Here is a 17433-nt window from a genome sequence, read left to right as displayed (position 1 = left end):
CGTCGAAACCGCACAACAATCGACCGAATGGCGCTACGAAGGCGAGCCGTTGTTCTAAATTTTCATCCATTATAAAAATCGCCACACGAAAATTTTTCAACTTCTTTGTATAGACGCAAATAAAAACTAATCGTACGATATGCGTCAAAATTTGACAGAATGTGTATAAAAGTGTTGGCAACGTTGAAAGAAATAAAAGGCAATGGAATCTTATATCTGAATTTTCTATGCATTTAAAATTTATATAGAACTTCGTGGTTACTTGAGAAAAAATTACCCTTTCGTCGAAAGTATTGCGATATGGCAACACTTATTTCAAGACACTTAAGTCTTTTTGAGGTGATTTACTTTTTTATGCGAAGTTTCAGAGTTAATTATCTAAAGCTTCAGAGTATGAGTTTTTTAATCAAAGTTTCAGAGTATGCGATTTTCTGCGCGAATTTTTAATTTTCGAATCAGTTCGACAGAATGAGCAAATGTATGTGTATGTGTGTTGTTAACAATGCGGTCGAGATTTAAGAGACTAATCAAACTGGCCGCAAATGAAAGGTCCCTTCGTTAGCCTGAACGCTATTGAATGTTTTTGAGATTTTCAGTTTTTTGACAATATCTGTCACAATTGTCCTTGTAAACAAAATATAATAGCTATGCAACAGGCAACAGATTGTAAAAATCCGTCCATTTTTAACAGAGACATCGATAATATATATTCTCACTAAAACATTTGTAAGATTCTATCCTCGGCAATTGGTATTGTCATATTGCCTAGTGGTAGCTTTCAAAGGAGTGTAAGTTTATCTACCTTATGATAAAAAAAGAACCGGAATTTTCATTTTAAAATTCCCGCGCTTGTCCAATCGGTAAACTTTTATTCTCTCAACGTTGGCAACACTTTTATACACATTCTGTCAAATTTTGACGCATATCGTATGATTAGTTTTTGTTTGGCGTCTATACAAAGAAGTTGAAAAATTTTCGTGTGGCGATTTTTATAATGGATGAAAATTTACAACAACGTGCGTGCATCAAATTTTGTGTTGCAAATGGATTTCAGTGTTCTGAAACGTTGAAAATGTTAGAAAAGGCCTTTGGTGAATCGTGTCTAGGAAAAACACAGGCATACGAGTGGTATAAACGCTTCAAAGGTGGTCGTACAATCATGATGAGATCCCTGGCCGCCCAACAACATCTGTTACTGAAGAAAACATTGAATCGGCGAAGCAAATCGTGTTGCAAAATCGTTCTGTACCGGGCATCTGGGAAAATTGAGCGGTAAATATACGGTAAATATGGAAAATTGAGCGGTAAATACACAACGCGTTTTGTTGATTACGTCACTTATACCGTTATATCTCCGGAACCGAAAGTGCCAGTCATTTAATTTTCGCGCTTGAAACACAATTCAATAGTAGCTTTCAAACGAGCCTGGGCTTGTTAGAATCGGCTCAATCCTCTCTGAAAAAATTGAGCGGTGAAAACCTAACCAAAAAAAGAATATCAAGAAAACATCTGTTAACAGTTTTTAATAATTTGTTCTAAACATGAACTTAAAACCAACACTTGAAATTACAGAGATTAGTGTCTTTTCAAAAATGAAGAAATTAAAGTTAAAGCAATTGACATGAATATACAAAATTTCAAGACCATGATATTCATTTAAACACTAGAATGTAATTGAGATTAAAAACAAGTTCGCTTACATTAAAAATTACAAATGCCTTCTTTCTACAATTAGCCGTTGTTCTGACCACTACATGTGTTCCTACAACAAGAAGCATTATCTTTTACCGTCTTAAGGTTACAGGGCTTTGGAACAGTAACCCAATAGAATATGCTAATAGCCACACTCGCTTGTGGTCTCAAATGGTTACTTGGGATGAGTATTTACTCGCTCCTAGTGACTTAACTTTCACATGCAGTTTTCTTTTCAAAACATTCAATGTGAGCTATCCTCCTCGTGAGGAATGGTTGTCTAGTTATTCGGAACGATAACTTGATGAACACATAGTTTGTTATACGAACGGTTCTCTGTTGAATGGTCGTGCTGATGCTGGTGTCTACTGTCGTGAAATGAGACTAGAGCAGTTTCATTCACTTGGTAGATACTGTACTGTGTTCCAAGCAGAAATCTACGCGATTCTGTGTGGAATACAATCGGCACTTCAGCAGAGGATCTGTGGTAAACGAATTTATTTTTGTTCCGACTGTCAGGCAGTTTTAAAAGCACTTAGTTCGAATGATTCACGGTCGAATCTAGTGATCGCATGTCTAATTGAACCCGACCATTGTGGTATTACTGGAAATGGGCTGATCAGTTGGCTAGCGCAACGAATGATTTTGTTGGTCCTAAACCAGCTTAACCACTTCCAACTAGTTGGAAAAAGCACAAGGTTCGTTCTTAGGCTGCATAAAAACATTCCAGATACTGGCGCAATTTCCAAACTTGCGCTCAGACAAACGTACTTTTACCAGATTTGAATCTGAAAATGTTAAAATGTCTACTGCATTTTTCCAAGAATCATTTCAGTATTCTGGTCAAAGCTCTACTGTACATTGCAAACTCACTTGTCACATTCGGCTACTATTTAGCGTGCTGGGTATTATTCGTGTGATTTGTGTCAATGCGATTGCGGTACTCCATATCATCTGATATGTAACTGTCCCGCATTGACGCGCAACTATGTATCCGGGTTTTTGGTTCTCCTTACATGGTTGAGTCTGTGTATGCGGAGCTAAAATTAAAGGATATTCTCTCGTTTCTTACCCAATGTGGTAAGGAGCTATAGTCAGAATGGTTCATCGTTCTTCCTGGAGTGAATAAATCTATTCTGTATTGAACTTGAAAAGTTTTAGCAGATTGTAGCAGATCTACAAAATGAGATTATCGTTTGTTTCATTCTAAAAAATGGGCCGCAATCTGTCACATACAATAACAGTTATTCTAAATAAAAAAAAATAACAGTTATTCTATATGAAAAACACAATTACTTATAGTTTGCTAGAACTGCACAATTAAAAAAAAATACTTTCATTTGCGTGTCTTAATATCTTCTAAGAGTGAGAACATTATGAACAAAATAATTGCATTTGATTTACAGAATCATAGTCCAGTGTTCAAATGATTATTTTCCATCAAGAATTGGAAGTTTGACGAATAGGGTAACGTGTTCGATAGATTGACTTTAATGGTAAGATGAAAATAGGTACATTCACTTCGAGTTTTCGCGACACTATAACATCAATATTGAACAATTTTTGAACTACTTCTCTGCGATATAGCTTCTTAGAGTCGAAGCGAAGATATTGTATCCAATTTAGATACAATACAATATTTAGATGAATTTAGTTCACCACCACCAAAAGCACAACAATCATTACTGTAAAAATCAAACAAACTAGTAAAATGAAGCGCACATTTCAATTAAACACGCCATTTTCGCAAAAACTGTTTGAAGGGCTAATGGAAAAATATAAAGTTATTTGATGAAATCAGAACCAATTTTCAAAGATTTGCAATCATTACATTTTTATGTTTGAATTTCTATGTCATTGATGTATAAGTTGTGGAAGTTTCCTTGCCTAGAATGTCATTCTTCTCTACCCTGTGTAATAAAGTCAAATGCGTTTTGAGACAAGGTTTCATACATTATTTAATTAAATTCTTGAGTTCAAGTCGGGTTCAGTCTCGAAAACAAACAACAGAACCCAATAGCGTCTAGCTGAAGTTCAAATACCCAATTTGTGTATATTGATTCACCAGATGTAAACCACCCGTCAAAAAGTTGAATTCGTGATTCCATTTCGTTAGATTTGTAAACAATCATCGCTCTGCGTTTTTCTATTATTTTCTCCCTGCAGATCCCTTTTCCTCATGTTTGCTGCACTAAAACTGCACGCACATGAAAGATAGGCGCTCATCTTTGGCGTCGTGTGCCAGCTACATTTGCTACACACGAATGTCATCCAGCCAACATCAATATGTAACTTGATGATTTATTAGAACTGATCAAGCCACTCGCTCATGGTGTTTATTTCAAGATTTTAAGGCGTGGCGGCGTCTTGGCCGAATTCCTGCTCCGGTCTTTCTCCGACTGTGATGACGAACTACTCGATCAACCGTGCAAACGTCACAGAAAAAAACAAAACGCAGTAATGCTCACTGCACCAAAACAACATTTTGCTCGTATACTAAAGCGACGTTATGAAGTTGTCTTTTTCGGAGTGTGCGGTTGTATCGAGTAGATACAAAACAGCTCTCTGCCTAACATAAACATATGTCTTGAATATATTAATATAAATTGAAACAGCTGGCCGCGGTAGATTTTTTTCTGTATTTTGGTATTTGCAAAGCAGCAAGCAAAACTGCAGAAAGCAAACCGGCAGTGCTCGCTCTCTCTGCAGGAAACGGAACGAGGGTGCTATTTTGGGATATACTGTTTAGACTCTTAACCTTTGATTGGCGATGCTTCGAATTAGGCAATTTTATTTCGGAGGCCGAAAAGGCGGACGCTGAACGATGATCACTTAAGCAGTCAAGCAGGTCAGGCTCGGAAATTAAATATCGTATTCGCATGAATAATGGCGGGTTTCTAATCTCTATCGATGAATTATTGCCAGGCACTCGGACAACGACAGAACTGAATCGTTAGCTTCATAATAGTTTCACTGCTACCAAGACTATGAAATTAGAATAAGACATGAAACATTTTTCAAAAAAGTAACACTGTTTGTGTTTGAAAAAACAAATTAAAACACATTGATTAGTTAGTAACTTTTTGGCATGAGAGTAAAAACTGATAACATTTTGATAACAACATTATTTCAATTAACAGTGTAATCTTCAGGCAAGCAGAATTTTATTGTAATTGGCAGCTGTCGGTTATAGTGTTTTTAATAATTTACTTGACGCGGCTCATTCCCTCAAAGCTAAACTAAGTCGGCTTAACATCTTAAAATTTTTGTATAAATTTTAAAAGAATATATTTTTTAATTCTAGTTGTTATCCTTTTTCTAGTCACTATTCACGCCCTTGTGCGTTGGTTTGGTGCCGCTGTTGCTGGCAAGAGCCTTGTCGTGGGGTTTTTCTGACATATTACTGTTATTTTGCCAGGTGCTGAGCTCGTTGTTATCTGAAGCATTATTAGTTTGTACAATGGTTTCAGATGACGATTTCCGTTGATGAGAATGTTTTACTGTTTCTATGTTTAGTCTCAAAATTACTGGCTTTGTTTGAGACTGGCAAAGAAGAGGATCTATTACCTTTGGGTATAAATGGCTTCTTGTTCATTTTCTCGCAGGGTTTACTCTTGTGAAAAGCTTACTGACGATATTGTTATGTTGCTAGCTGATCGTCGTAGGGAATCACCGATTTTCATGGGAGCCTTGTATCCAGATTATCAATCCTGATAATGTCTCAATCGACGTAATAATCGAACGCCCTTATGGATACAGAGAAACGGAAAAAACCCTTCTCAATCCATCTAGTTGCGTTACAATGCCTTTTTCTTGCCATTTAAAAAGTCTCATTAAAACATTTGTAACATTTTATTCTACGCCATTAGCATTGTGAGCTTACCAAATAACCTAACAGTAGCTTAGTCAAACGTGTCTAAGTCTTTCGAAATCGATTCTTTCATCACAAAGAATTTTTCTTGCATTAAAAACATTGGGATTTGTCGGTTACGTCACATATAAAATTACATCGCACGTAGCTGAAATGTTCGCCATAACCCTACCAAATTTGATTGACATTGTTAGCTTTCAAATAAGTTTATCGAAATTCAAGAAAATCACTCGATGAAAAATGTGCAGCGAGTCGGTTACGTCACTTATACCATTATATCTCCTGAACCAGAAGTGATAGCCATTTGATCTTCGAACTTGATCCATAATTCAATAGTAGCTTTCACATGAGTCTAAACTTCTTAAAATCGGCACAGCCATCAATGAGAAAATTGAGCACGTTCTGTCGGTTACGTCACTTATCCCATTATATATCCGGAACCGGAGGTTTTAGCTATTTGATCTTCGAACTTGATCCACAATAGTAGCTTTTGAACGAGCCTTAGCTTGTTAAAATCGGTTAAGCCGAAGAGAAAGGGAGAGAAAAATGAGTGGTAAAAAGCAACGCGTTTTGTCGCTTACGTCACTTATACCATTATATCTCCGAAACCAGAAGTGCCAGCCATTTAATATTTGAAGCAAATGCACAAACTTGAAATCGAAATGTATTTGCTTCTTGAGCAAAATTTATCGTCGGTCGCTACACATTTTACATCAACAACGATTGTATTTTTCACTCGATTGTTTTTCGTTTGTTAGGTTTGCTCTTCTTGATATCGTTTAATATTAACACTATTCACAACAGTATAATTGGCTGTCTTACACTAGATGTGAAAGCCAGCTGTTGGTTGTGGTTGTTGGCACTCGACGATTGTACGTTACCAAAACAAAACCCAGAGGAAAACCTACAACAAAAAACCGATAACCACTGACCCGGTGAAGATCAGGAAAATGTTTTATTGATAATGTTCAAGCATCATAGATATAATCCAGAAAACGCTGAAACGTACCGACATTCACGTGTACAAGGTTCCAAGCTGGAACCAAATTCGAAACACGGTTGCCGAAAACAGGGTTGAAAACCTGCACTGGATTTTGTTTACTGGACCCTGATGAGTCGTGATTACTATGAATCTCATGAAATAATAAGCAAAGCGAGTTTTTCGCTTGCCTTCTAATGGGTGGGGGCCGTTACTGAGAAGAAAAAAATTTTATTAGTCAATAAATCATTGTTTGGCAGGCAATGTGTGGATGCGGCTGCGGTACTTCACGAGTGTCATCAACAGACAAGTTTAACGGGGCGAACACCCCTTCATGCGTCCTTGTAGTCTAAAAGAGATGAGACGCTATTTTTTTCTGGATGTGAATCCTGCCACTACAAGCAGCTGGTATTAGCCTGGTACGAAAACATCAATACCAAAAAATGTTACCCTTCGAAAATCGGCGGAACATCACCCGATTATGATATTTTAGAACATCATGAAGACCACATACCTAAACTCAGCTTCACAAAAATTTTATAAAATGAGTCAAGGCAAAAAACGTATAGCATGTTTGTGATCGAATCCGGACATGTATTTGCTATTTATCCATTTATATTCACATTTTAACAAATGCTACCTATAGTGTCAAGTGTCAAAGTTAGAACTAGTACAAATAAGTGATTGCGTCCGGGGAAAAAATCAGATTTATCAATCAGGTAATCTGCAACATCCTCGATATTAGAACCTAAATTATATAATAATTCTCGATGAACATCAGATTAGGTTATAAGTGCATTTTTTGTATGCTATTTTTTTCGATTATTATTATCCTTCTCTCTATTTGCAGTGAATAAATAACTAATACTATCATCTTTAAATTTGCACATATGAAGTTATTGATAAATACAGGAATATTCCGTAATAATTAAGGGAGAAAGTAAACTGCAATTTGCACTTAGGACCTTATGTAATGCTTATGGAGAATTATTTAACAATATATGAAATTGCAGAAATGGACAACGAAACGTATGTCATAGAAGGTTTTAAGCAGCTACCAGGTTTGAGTTTTTACACTGCCCTGCACAAGGATGCTGTTACCAAATATTTCTGTGAGAAAAAATTTCCGTAATTTAAAAAAAAAAAAACAAACCTTTGAATGGCAAACCATCAGGTCAGGAAAAATTTCTGTTTGTGTCCGGTCGAAAGCAACTGTATGATTTAAAGCAATAAACAATGAAACGTGTGTCGTTTAAGGGTTTAAGAAGCTATCAGGTTTGAGATTTCACACTGCCTTGCACAAGAACTCTGTAGTCGAATAGCTCTGTAAAAATAGGTCATATTTTTTCAATGAAATTAATTTGAATGGCAAGCCATTTGCAGTTGTGTCAGAAAAAGTCTCAATTTGTGTTCGGACGAGAGTGATTGTATCCGGTCGGTACGGAAATCCATACTACCGATAAGGCAGCTTTCCAAAAATTCTCTATACCATACGATAACAAAAATTCGGACAACTTACAAAAAATTCTCAACACAATCACGTAATATTTTCCAGAAAATATGATACGTACAAGAGAATTGCATCACAACTATTGAACATGATTTTGAAGTAAGAACGTACGTCGTAGAAGGTTTCAAGCAGGTACCAGGTTTCAGTATTTGCGCTGTCATGCACAAGTCTCAGTTTGTGACCGGTCGAAACGGAAATTCAGACAAAAATTGTAACGCAATTATTTGAGAAAATATGATTTTTTATAATCGACGACGGAAACTATGTTGTAGAAAATCGAAAGCATGTTGAAATTTCTACACTACCATACAAAGGAATCCTATAACCGAATGTTTCGGTAAAAAATCCAAATTCCCAACAACAAAATTTCTTTGCATGACAGACCATTTGCAACTGTAGCAAAGAAAATCGTTACGGACGGAGCAGTGAACACAGAAATATGTTTCGAAGAGAGATTTAAGAAGTGTACATTTGCATCTCTTATATCCGTAGGTTCGACGGAGTGTGCAGTTTTGATATCAGATTTAACATCAAGCTACTACGCTAAAGATGTATAAAAAAAATGAAGTTTCTGTTGTGAAAGAAACCGATCCAAGAACATGTTCAATGACTCACAATAGACGAAAATGATGACAAATAAATTTCAGCTCAACTTACAAATTATGAGAACGAGAGCCATGTCCAGTCAACGACATAAGCGAAACAGAAGTTTGAAAATTATGTTTTTTTTTCTTTCAGTTATTTTAGGTTTTCAGTGAAAATCACACACTGTACATTGTCGATATTCAACCTAAGCTTCTAGAATCGATAATGACAGAAAACTATTCACAATGATTTTCACCTGTTGGTGTTCGATTTCTATAGTAGTTTTGGTTTCAAAAGAGGTTCTGGGGTTAATTACTTCGATTTATCAAACTTTAGACACACTTTATAGTCAAATGTCACAGATTTTCATTATATCTAATGAATGAGAATTGAAATTCGACTGATTCACCCTGCAGATGTTATTTTGGTTTCGTCTTGTGGTACGAGAAACGAGTGACATCAACATTGATACTCTCTTTTCTTGCAATGAGACGGTAAAAAAGCGAATATGAGACTTTTAGATTCGATTCTTTCATTGAGAATGCTCTGCTTCCAACTGCCTGGAACAAGAAATATTGAGCTACGAAGAAACATTACCTGTTCAAATCTAAACAATAAGCTAATGATATAAAAACTGAAGTATAAACCATAATAATCCATAAATTATATTTTATCCCCTGAAAGAATAAGGAAAATTTGACATGAAATGATTTTTTTGTGAAAATTATCGCGAGTCAAATCAGTCTAGAAGGCAAGCATTTGAAGCATTTCACTAGCCATGCTCAGAAAGACTTTCATGGTACATTTACCAAAACATAAAACACATTCCACTGTTTGAAAGGTGAACTTGAAACTTGAGACAAATGCAATATCATACCACAGTATCACAAGCTAGGAAAATTGTTAGTTTGTTTCCCGTGGCATTTAAAAAACCGGCACAACAAAAATAGCCGCGGTTTTAGTATTTTACTTTTAGGGGTGAATCACAAAAGCACACCCGAAAAAAAAATTCTGTTTCCGCCCGGGATCGAACCGGGGGCCTTCCGCGTGTTAGGCGGATGTGATAATTACTACACCACGGAAACTCCACCGATCGGACAGACCATTTTTCACTTCTTCATCAGCTGTTGTCGGTTCCGATAGTATTTTTAGTTGCTCTGTGTGAGAAGCATAAATTTTCCACTCTTTTACCCCCGGCTGAATGCACGCGCCCGTCTACCCGTCTACACTGGAAGCCGAGAGCGTGGGTTGTGGATATGTAACAGATAGCATTAGCGGGCCCCAACGGAGAATTTATGGTTGACAGTTATGTGCTCTTTCTCAAACTGCAAGTGCGTACTGCAGAAACAAACGAGTTTTGGTTTTAATTTGATTATTTATTACATTTGCAGCGAGTTGTGTTCGGAATTCTCGGTGCTTTTTCGGGGCCCAATTGGGAGGAGAAAATGCAATATTGCTGCATCAATCAATGCGAAGGTCCAATAAATTTTCGATTATTCAAACAGCAGCGTGCAGGCGAAAAACAGTGCAACTACCGGGGAGATTTCTAAGCAAATAATTTATTGAGAGGACTGCAATATCGAGTAGGAAACATTCCATCTAGTATGCTCCAGCTTCTCGCTGGTCCAGATGAGTCATCGTGTAAAATGCGAAAGATTTTATGCACCTGCATGCACTTTACTTCTGTGACCCGTGGATGATGATGACTCACGGAAACGGACCGCCAAGATAGGCGACAAAAGTCGAATGCCTTGCCATGCGGCAGTACGCGTAAAGTCACAACTCAGCATGAATTTGAGACGTTGTTGTTTAGGCGGGCACAGTACGATGCAAACACCTTCTTTGTCTGGTGCAAGATTTTACAAGATTTGTTAGCGCAAAGTTACACAAGATTGGCGGGCGCAATTGCAACTGATTGGGAATTTCCGTTGCGTAATTCAACAACGAGGTTTGTTCTTGTTTGAAAATAACTTGAAAAGTAAGATTATTTGACTATTACTAATCTACTGACATTTTGAACCGGAAATAAACATTAGCAAGACAAAATCTTTAGTACATAGGGAATTTAATATGTCGTGCAGAGTGCTTTTATTTATGTCAAACTGCTGTTCTTCTTAGAGTGGAAAGGAATGTAAGTCCAATACATTTCGATACAAGAAACCGATGATGTGTCACTGGACTGAAAAAGGTTATTAGTCAACGTTCCGTTCGACACTCTGGGCAGCCGGCTACCGAAAATGTTTTGAATTATTACGTTAGTCCATAATCTGTAAAAAAAACTAAACGTAGAAAAAATGTAGAAAAAACAACTGAAATTTCGAACATTCATTTATCGGGAGTGTTGCAAATAGATTATATAAATATTTATTTTTTCCTTATGACGTAGAGTCGTTCGAACCGTGCTTATATAGCGTGTCAAATGAAAGCTGGTCAGTTGAATAAATGCAAACGAGTCGACGACGTTTCATAAAAAACAACAAGCAATAGGTAGATGAAAAGTTCAACTTCACTTTTATTAACAGTAAATTTCAACTACGGTGACACAAATTTCATTTGTCACTATTATGATGTCTCACAAGAGAAGTGTTGAGTAGCACTAACAGTTCTATATGAACTGCCAACGTACTGAAAAATCGAAGACGAAATATTAAAAAACTCAAGAGCGCAAATTTAGAACCATGTTCTAACAAAAGTTAATTAAAATTTAAATATCTGTAGGCAAATAGTGAACAGTTCTTAATTAACTTTATATCAGTATCCAACGAAAAATGTACTAAAAAAGAGTAAAAATGAAAGTTTGCGAGCGGACTAAAACCAGCAACGTTCTCCTAACCGAGGAAATGGCTCCACCAATTATACTACTCTGAATGCGATGCAACACAACTAAAGAAGTGATTGGATGTACAGAACTGCGTACATGTTACACACGTAGTCACGAATACAACTCATCCCAACTGCCCCCGTAGAATACTGATATGGAAATTTACGTTTCGTCTTTAACTCATCAGTGCATAGCAGTTCAAATTCCAGTTAATACTATTTGCAAATAGCCAGCAAGCCGAAAGTTTTTTTTTTTTTGTTTCAATTATAGAGGTTTTAACATCTTAAGGTCATTCGCCTCTTCGGACCAGAAAATCTTTCTGGCCCTATGTGCGGGGTTGGGAATCGAACCCAGGCGGGCTGCGTGATAGGCATCGACTATCCCATCACGCTATACCCGTCCCCAGCCGAAAGTTGTTTCGTCCAAGACATCAGTTTAGACATTACACTTCGTGTGTAACAGCAAAGTGTTTTGCAAAAAGCATTAACTTTATGTCTGTTTAGCGGTTTGAATTGATCTGACGAGTTTTGCATAAGGCAGGTCAATACGCACTGATGAGTCAAAGACGAAACGTAAGCATACAAAATGATTTTGTACGCCTAGCATACATTGAGGGGTAAAAAATAAATTTTTGCCCCTTCAAATTATCACTGATATGAAAGTTTGACTGAGATGAACTGCAAACGCACTGTAAAGTGGCGGATGCAACATAGAAAACGTAAAAAGTAATGGACACTTAGTGCAAGCACAAACATGCACTAATTTTCCATTCAAATTTACAATTTCGGAACTGAGATTAAAAAATCTGAGGACGCTTAATACAGTGCCTTTTGCTTTCTCCTCACTCCATAATGTGCTGTTTTCAATGCAACTAAGAATTGTGTCACTTAAAGTATTTTCGTAATATGGCTTACATCAGATAATAAATGAATACGAACTGTAAACACGTTGATCAATCAAAGACAAAACATAAAAAATCAAATAAATTGCTCTATTCCAAGACTTTAATGGTTTATGTTCGAATGAAAAATTGGTACAATTTTATTTTTCTTTCTACCAACTAAATCGCGACTCGCATGAAGAACGAATATTACAAGAAATGAGAGTGACAAATACACATTGAATTTCAGCATACTGCACTCCTCTTTTAAACGAAGAGATGCATTGAACAATAAATAAGAATAATAACATTCATTATTTTCAAATTTACCTTCATTTTACTTAGCGAAAATAAAAAAAATCAAATCTGATTGATCTTCAATGCAATTCGTGGAAAAAAAGAATATTTCAAGATTCCCCTTTTCCGGAGACGAAAAAGTTTGTTTCGTTTTTTATTTCATACATCCGAATGCCTTTTTGACGGAGCGTAAATTGTACCAATTTGTACAACATACGGTCAAATATGAAATTACTAAGGTGCACTAGCAGTATAGTTTAAACTGCTATGCACTGAAAAGTTGAAGAAACGTAAAAATTAGAAAATCACGTTTTGATTTATAAGAGATATATTGGGAAAGTAAGGGCCGTTTGCTTATATCTCAAAACCGACATACCGTAACACGCCAAACATTTAAAAAGTATCTGTTTATATGTTTTATTAATTGCAATTATGGTACTAGTTTTAAGTTGCATTGTAATTATTACAAAGTTTGATTTTTTTGCTGGTATCTTATTGACAACACAGTTTTTGACCAGATCACGCGTGAAATGTCAAACTTGTTCAGTTTGGTCTAAAATTTAATCATTAATTGACTTACGAACGAACAACGCTTGCAAATTATTAAATTTTACTATCAAAACTCACGTTTTGTTAAGAGATTAGGAGGAGATCCACTTTTTTAACGAAAAAATGTGTTCAGCGAAACGAAGCTCATTTCTGGTTGAATGGATACGTCAACAAGTGAAGACCAGCCAGAAGCATTGCAAGAGCTACCAGTGCATCCCAAAAAAGTTAAAGTTTGATATGCCGGTGGCATCATCGAATCGTACTTCTTCAAAAGCGACGATGGGCGGAACGTTACTGTGGACGGCGAGCACTGCCGTGTGATGATTGACGATTTTTTTTACCTAAAATGGAAGAATTGGACATGCTTGACATGTGGTTCCAACAAGACGGTGCCACATCCCACACGGCACGCCAAATTGAGAGCCTCCTTCGGTGAATAGCTTATCTCACGGTTTGGGTCCGTCAATTAGCCGCCTAGATCGTGTGATTTAACACCTTTGGACTATTTCATGTTAAGACACATGTCAACAAGGATAAACCAGCAACGTTTGACACACTGGAAGCCAATATTGAAGCATTTATTCGTGAAATAACGGCTGATATGTTGGAGAGAGTGTGCCAAAATTGAGCCTATCTAAAGCGGAGCTGCGGCCAACACTTGCACGAAATCATCTCAAAACACTAAATTATATTGATTGTTCAATCGATTCCAATAGAGATTTCATCATTTTCTTACATTTCAAAGTTTTTTTTCAATCAAATCCTATACCTCTTAAAAATCACTCTTTATTATTATTTTCGTTGATGTTTTTGAAAAGATGATGGTTTTTGCGCCCGTTTGGGAATGGCAAACAAACTGTTCAACTCAAATGGATTTTTTCACACCCAGATTGTTCTTTTAAATTTTGTATTCGAAGAACACAGTAATAGTAGGGGCTATTGTGCAACTTTTTGTCGAATACTCAACTTTCAATTAACGAATCGTGATAGGACCCGATATAATATCTTTGCTTTGACTCTAAAATAGTTCGAAAATCGTTCAACGCTGCTGTTAGCACGACACGGACACTCGTAGCGAATGCACCTATTTTCATCCTACCCTTAAAATCAATCTATCGAACAGAGACAGCAGATCTCTAACTAACTCATGGTTTATGTATATGGGATAACTATTGGAGCTGAGATGACTACTGAAGCTGTTACCTTAAATAAAGAAATAATTATCGTGCAACTATTTCAGATGATGTTTCAATTCAGTAATCATTTTCCTATCAGTGCGTACAGTAAACGATGCGCTTGATAGTCATTGCTCCCGCCTGCTTCGAAGTTAACACTGCGATAAGATTTTTTGTTTTGAAAAGCGATTTTCAACGGCTGAAAATAATCGAGATTTATGGTTAGTTCATGGATCTACTGCAATGACATTCAAGACTTTTTTTATTCGAAGATACGTACCGCATACGAAAACATGCATTGAAAAATCAAAGATTTTAAGTTACAAAGCAAAATCTCTCAAATTTAAAAAAGCAAAAATGTTTAAACTTATTACTATGTTTTAACAAAAGTTATTTAAAACTTTAAACACCTGTGGGTAAATAGCAAATAGTTTTTAATGAAGTTTACATCAGTATCCAACGAAAAATGAACTGAAAGAAAGACGCATAAAAACTTAAAATAAGGTCAAAAAAAAAAAAACTTCGGAAATTTGCATAAAAAATGAATAAAGCTTGCTTCAGATAGAATTGGAACAAAGATAATTGCCTGTTTTTCAGTTATTTATTATTGAATTCAAGATCTTTTTTTTATACAAATGTAGCGTTTTCTTCATACTTTTAAGAAAAAATACGGATAAAATTATTCGTCTCGGCTCGTTAGGCGGCGCACACCTTCTTCGTCCATCGTTTCAGCTATCTTATTCCACCAGGTCGTCATCTGATTGATGTCCCTTAGCCCTTGATCGAGAGCCCAGTATTTCTCGATAGGGCGGAACGGGGGGTAGTTGGGTGGGTTAAGGTTTTTCGGAACAAACTGGACTCCTTTCTCTGCATACCATTCTTGAACGACTTTGCTGTAATGACAGCTTACCAAATCTGGCCAAAACATTACGGGATGGTCGAGGAATCGAATGAACGTCAAAACTTGTCTTATTTGTAACGAAAACTTCCGTTTTTTGCCACAGCTGCAAATGCCCTGCCAAATCATAAATTTTCTTGCAAATTTGTATGCAAAAACAAATTTAAATTTGGCTGGAACATCCCCCCGAGCTGTTGTCAGGTAAAATTTTTGACCTGGGATTTGTCCGAAGTCAGCGTTGACATAGGCTTCATTGTCCATCAGAAGACACCCGTCGAACTTAGTCAGCACCTGGTCATATAGTTTCCGAGCACGAATTTTTACCACACTCTTCTGTTTATGGTCCTATTTGGCTGTTTGCTAGCTCGATACGACTTGATCCCTTGCCGGAGTCGAGTTCTCCTCACGGTACTATGGACAGCACCGAATTTTCTGGCCAAATCACGGTCCAACAGATTAGGATTCCTCTTAATCGTCTTCAAAATCTTACCACGCAGTTTCCAGTCGATAGTTCCACTCCGACGATTTGCTTGAGGCTTCCGAATCGTCGTCAATGTTTCCTTGTACCGTTTGATAACGCGCCATACGGCAATTTCAGCTGTTTTACTAGCCTAGCTGCAGACCACCATGGATTTTCCAAATAACTGTGCACAATTTTCTCCCTTCTTTCGGCTTCCATGTTGATTGTTTTCAAAGTACAGTCGATTTGCGGAATGTCAAAAATCATACATGAAGCTGACAAAATTCCCGACACGTGGGCGCCAAGAACTTCCTAATCCGTCCACCAGGAGCGCCACAATATAAACAAAAGTTTGTTCTAATTCTAAATGAAGCAAGCTTTAACTTTGAAAATTCGCATAAAAAACGCTTAACTTAGGAAACAAATTTGTTGTAGTAAATGTCTTAAAAAATTGTAAATAAATGATCTCGAAATTTATTTTTGAATAGCATCCTGTGAGATTTTCGGAATCGAAATTTTTAGTAATGCTTTTGAAATGCATGAAATGTCGAGAATTGGTCTTATCTCGAAAAACAATTTAAGTCGTACCCGACGAAAGATATAAAAAAAATTGATGTTGTTCCAGAGAGTTGATACAAAATTTTTATTTTCAAGATAACACTAGATCTTGACGTTCCGTGCTTCTCTAAGACGAAATAAGAAAACCGTAGAACTTTGAAAATTTGAATAAAAAATCGCATTACATTGAAAATTCGCATAAAAAAGTTGCGTAAAAAAACTATATGAAAACTACAGATTTGAGTATCAATGGTATCGTGATTAATCGTCAAAATGTTTAACTAAATGCTCACAAGTTCCTATCTTTTGCCTTCCCGTGTGTCTATGATGACATTTGGTCAATAGAACGGCGTCGACCGGGTGCTAACGCCTTCTGCGCTAGTAACAGAATGAGAGGGTGTGAATTGGTTTGCATGTAATAATTCATTTGAAAAGCGAAAAGTATGAAAATCTTTCAAATAGGTCAAGTATTTCGCCTTGACATCCCTTTGCTGAAGTGTATTAAACCACTTAATGTGACATAAAATTGTCAACTTGTTTTCATAAGCATTCGCTACAGCATTCCTTGCAAATTCATAAATTAGCATTTTTCATATCATCCTTATAAAATTTGATGTATAAAACAAAATACGTCCTATGAGTAGAAATAACTGTTTGGGTATAATTCTATTATTATAATTATGGTGCTCTATCCAGGAGCGTCTAAAGAAAAAATATTCAGTAGTGTGCACTACCATACTATATTCCAAGGGTGTAATTGGCTGGTTCAGAAAACAAAAGGTTTGCAAGGTTTTGATACGGTAAAAAGTGAAACATTGAATGAAAAATCGAGTATTAGTAAAATTGGAAAATGTTAATTATTCATACTAAACTAAAGAGCATAACCTAAATACCCGTCGATTGGTTACCAATTGAAAGGGATCGAAAGTCTTTCTGTGATGTTTGAATCTATTTGATGCAAACATTTCAATTAGGCGTTGCTGGAATCATATTTTTTTCTGTAAACCGTTGCCGGACTTTGGATAAGTTAAACACACCCTCACCTAACCGTTTAACAATGCTCTAAATTCAACATGATTCAACGGATCACAACAAATTGGGTTCAAAAGTCTTTGCATACGCATGATTCAATGATCAATTTAGTGAACATCACTTTCC

General features: G+C 36.4%; 1 protein-coding gene and 1 non-coding gene across 15 annotated transcripts in view; both read right to left on the bottom strand.

Moving 5' to 3' along the window:
* LOC131437298 (serine/threonine-protein kinase mig-15) overlaps window positions 1-17433 on the bottom strand; it is a 172675-nt gene that overhangs the window by 65738 nt on the left and 89504 nt on the right. The gene's annotated exons all lie outside the window — the stretch shown is intronic.
* Trnav-aac (transfer RNA valine (anticodon AAC)) lies at window positions 9650-9722 on the bottom strand. Its single transcript has one exon. It is a non-coding gene; the product is annotated as a tRNA-Val (tRNA).

The sequence above is a fragment of the Malaya genurostris genome, chromosome 3 (assembly GCF_030247185.1).
Source record: "Malaya genurostris strain Urasoe2022 chromosome 3, Malgen_1.1, whole genome shotgun sequence".
Classification (NCBI taxonomy): Eukaryota; Metazoa; Arthropoda; class Insecta; order Diptera; family Culicidae; genus Malaya; species Malaya genurostris.
This window is presented reverse-complemented; position numbering and strand designations above follow the sequence as displayed.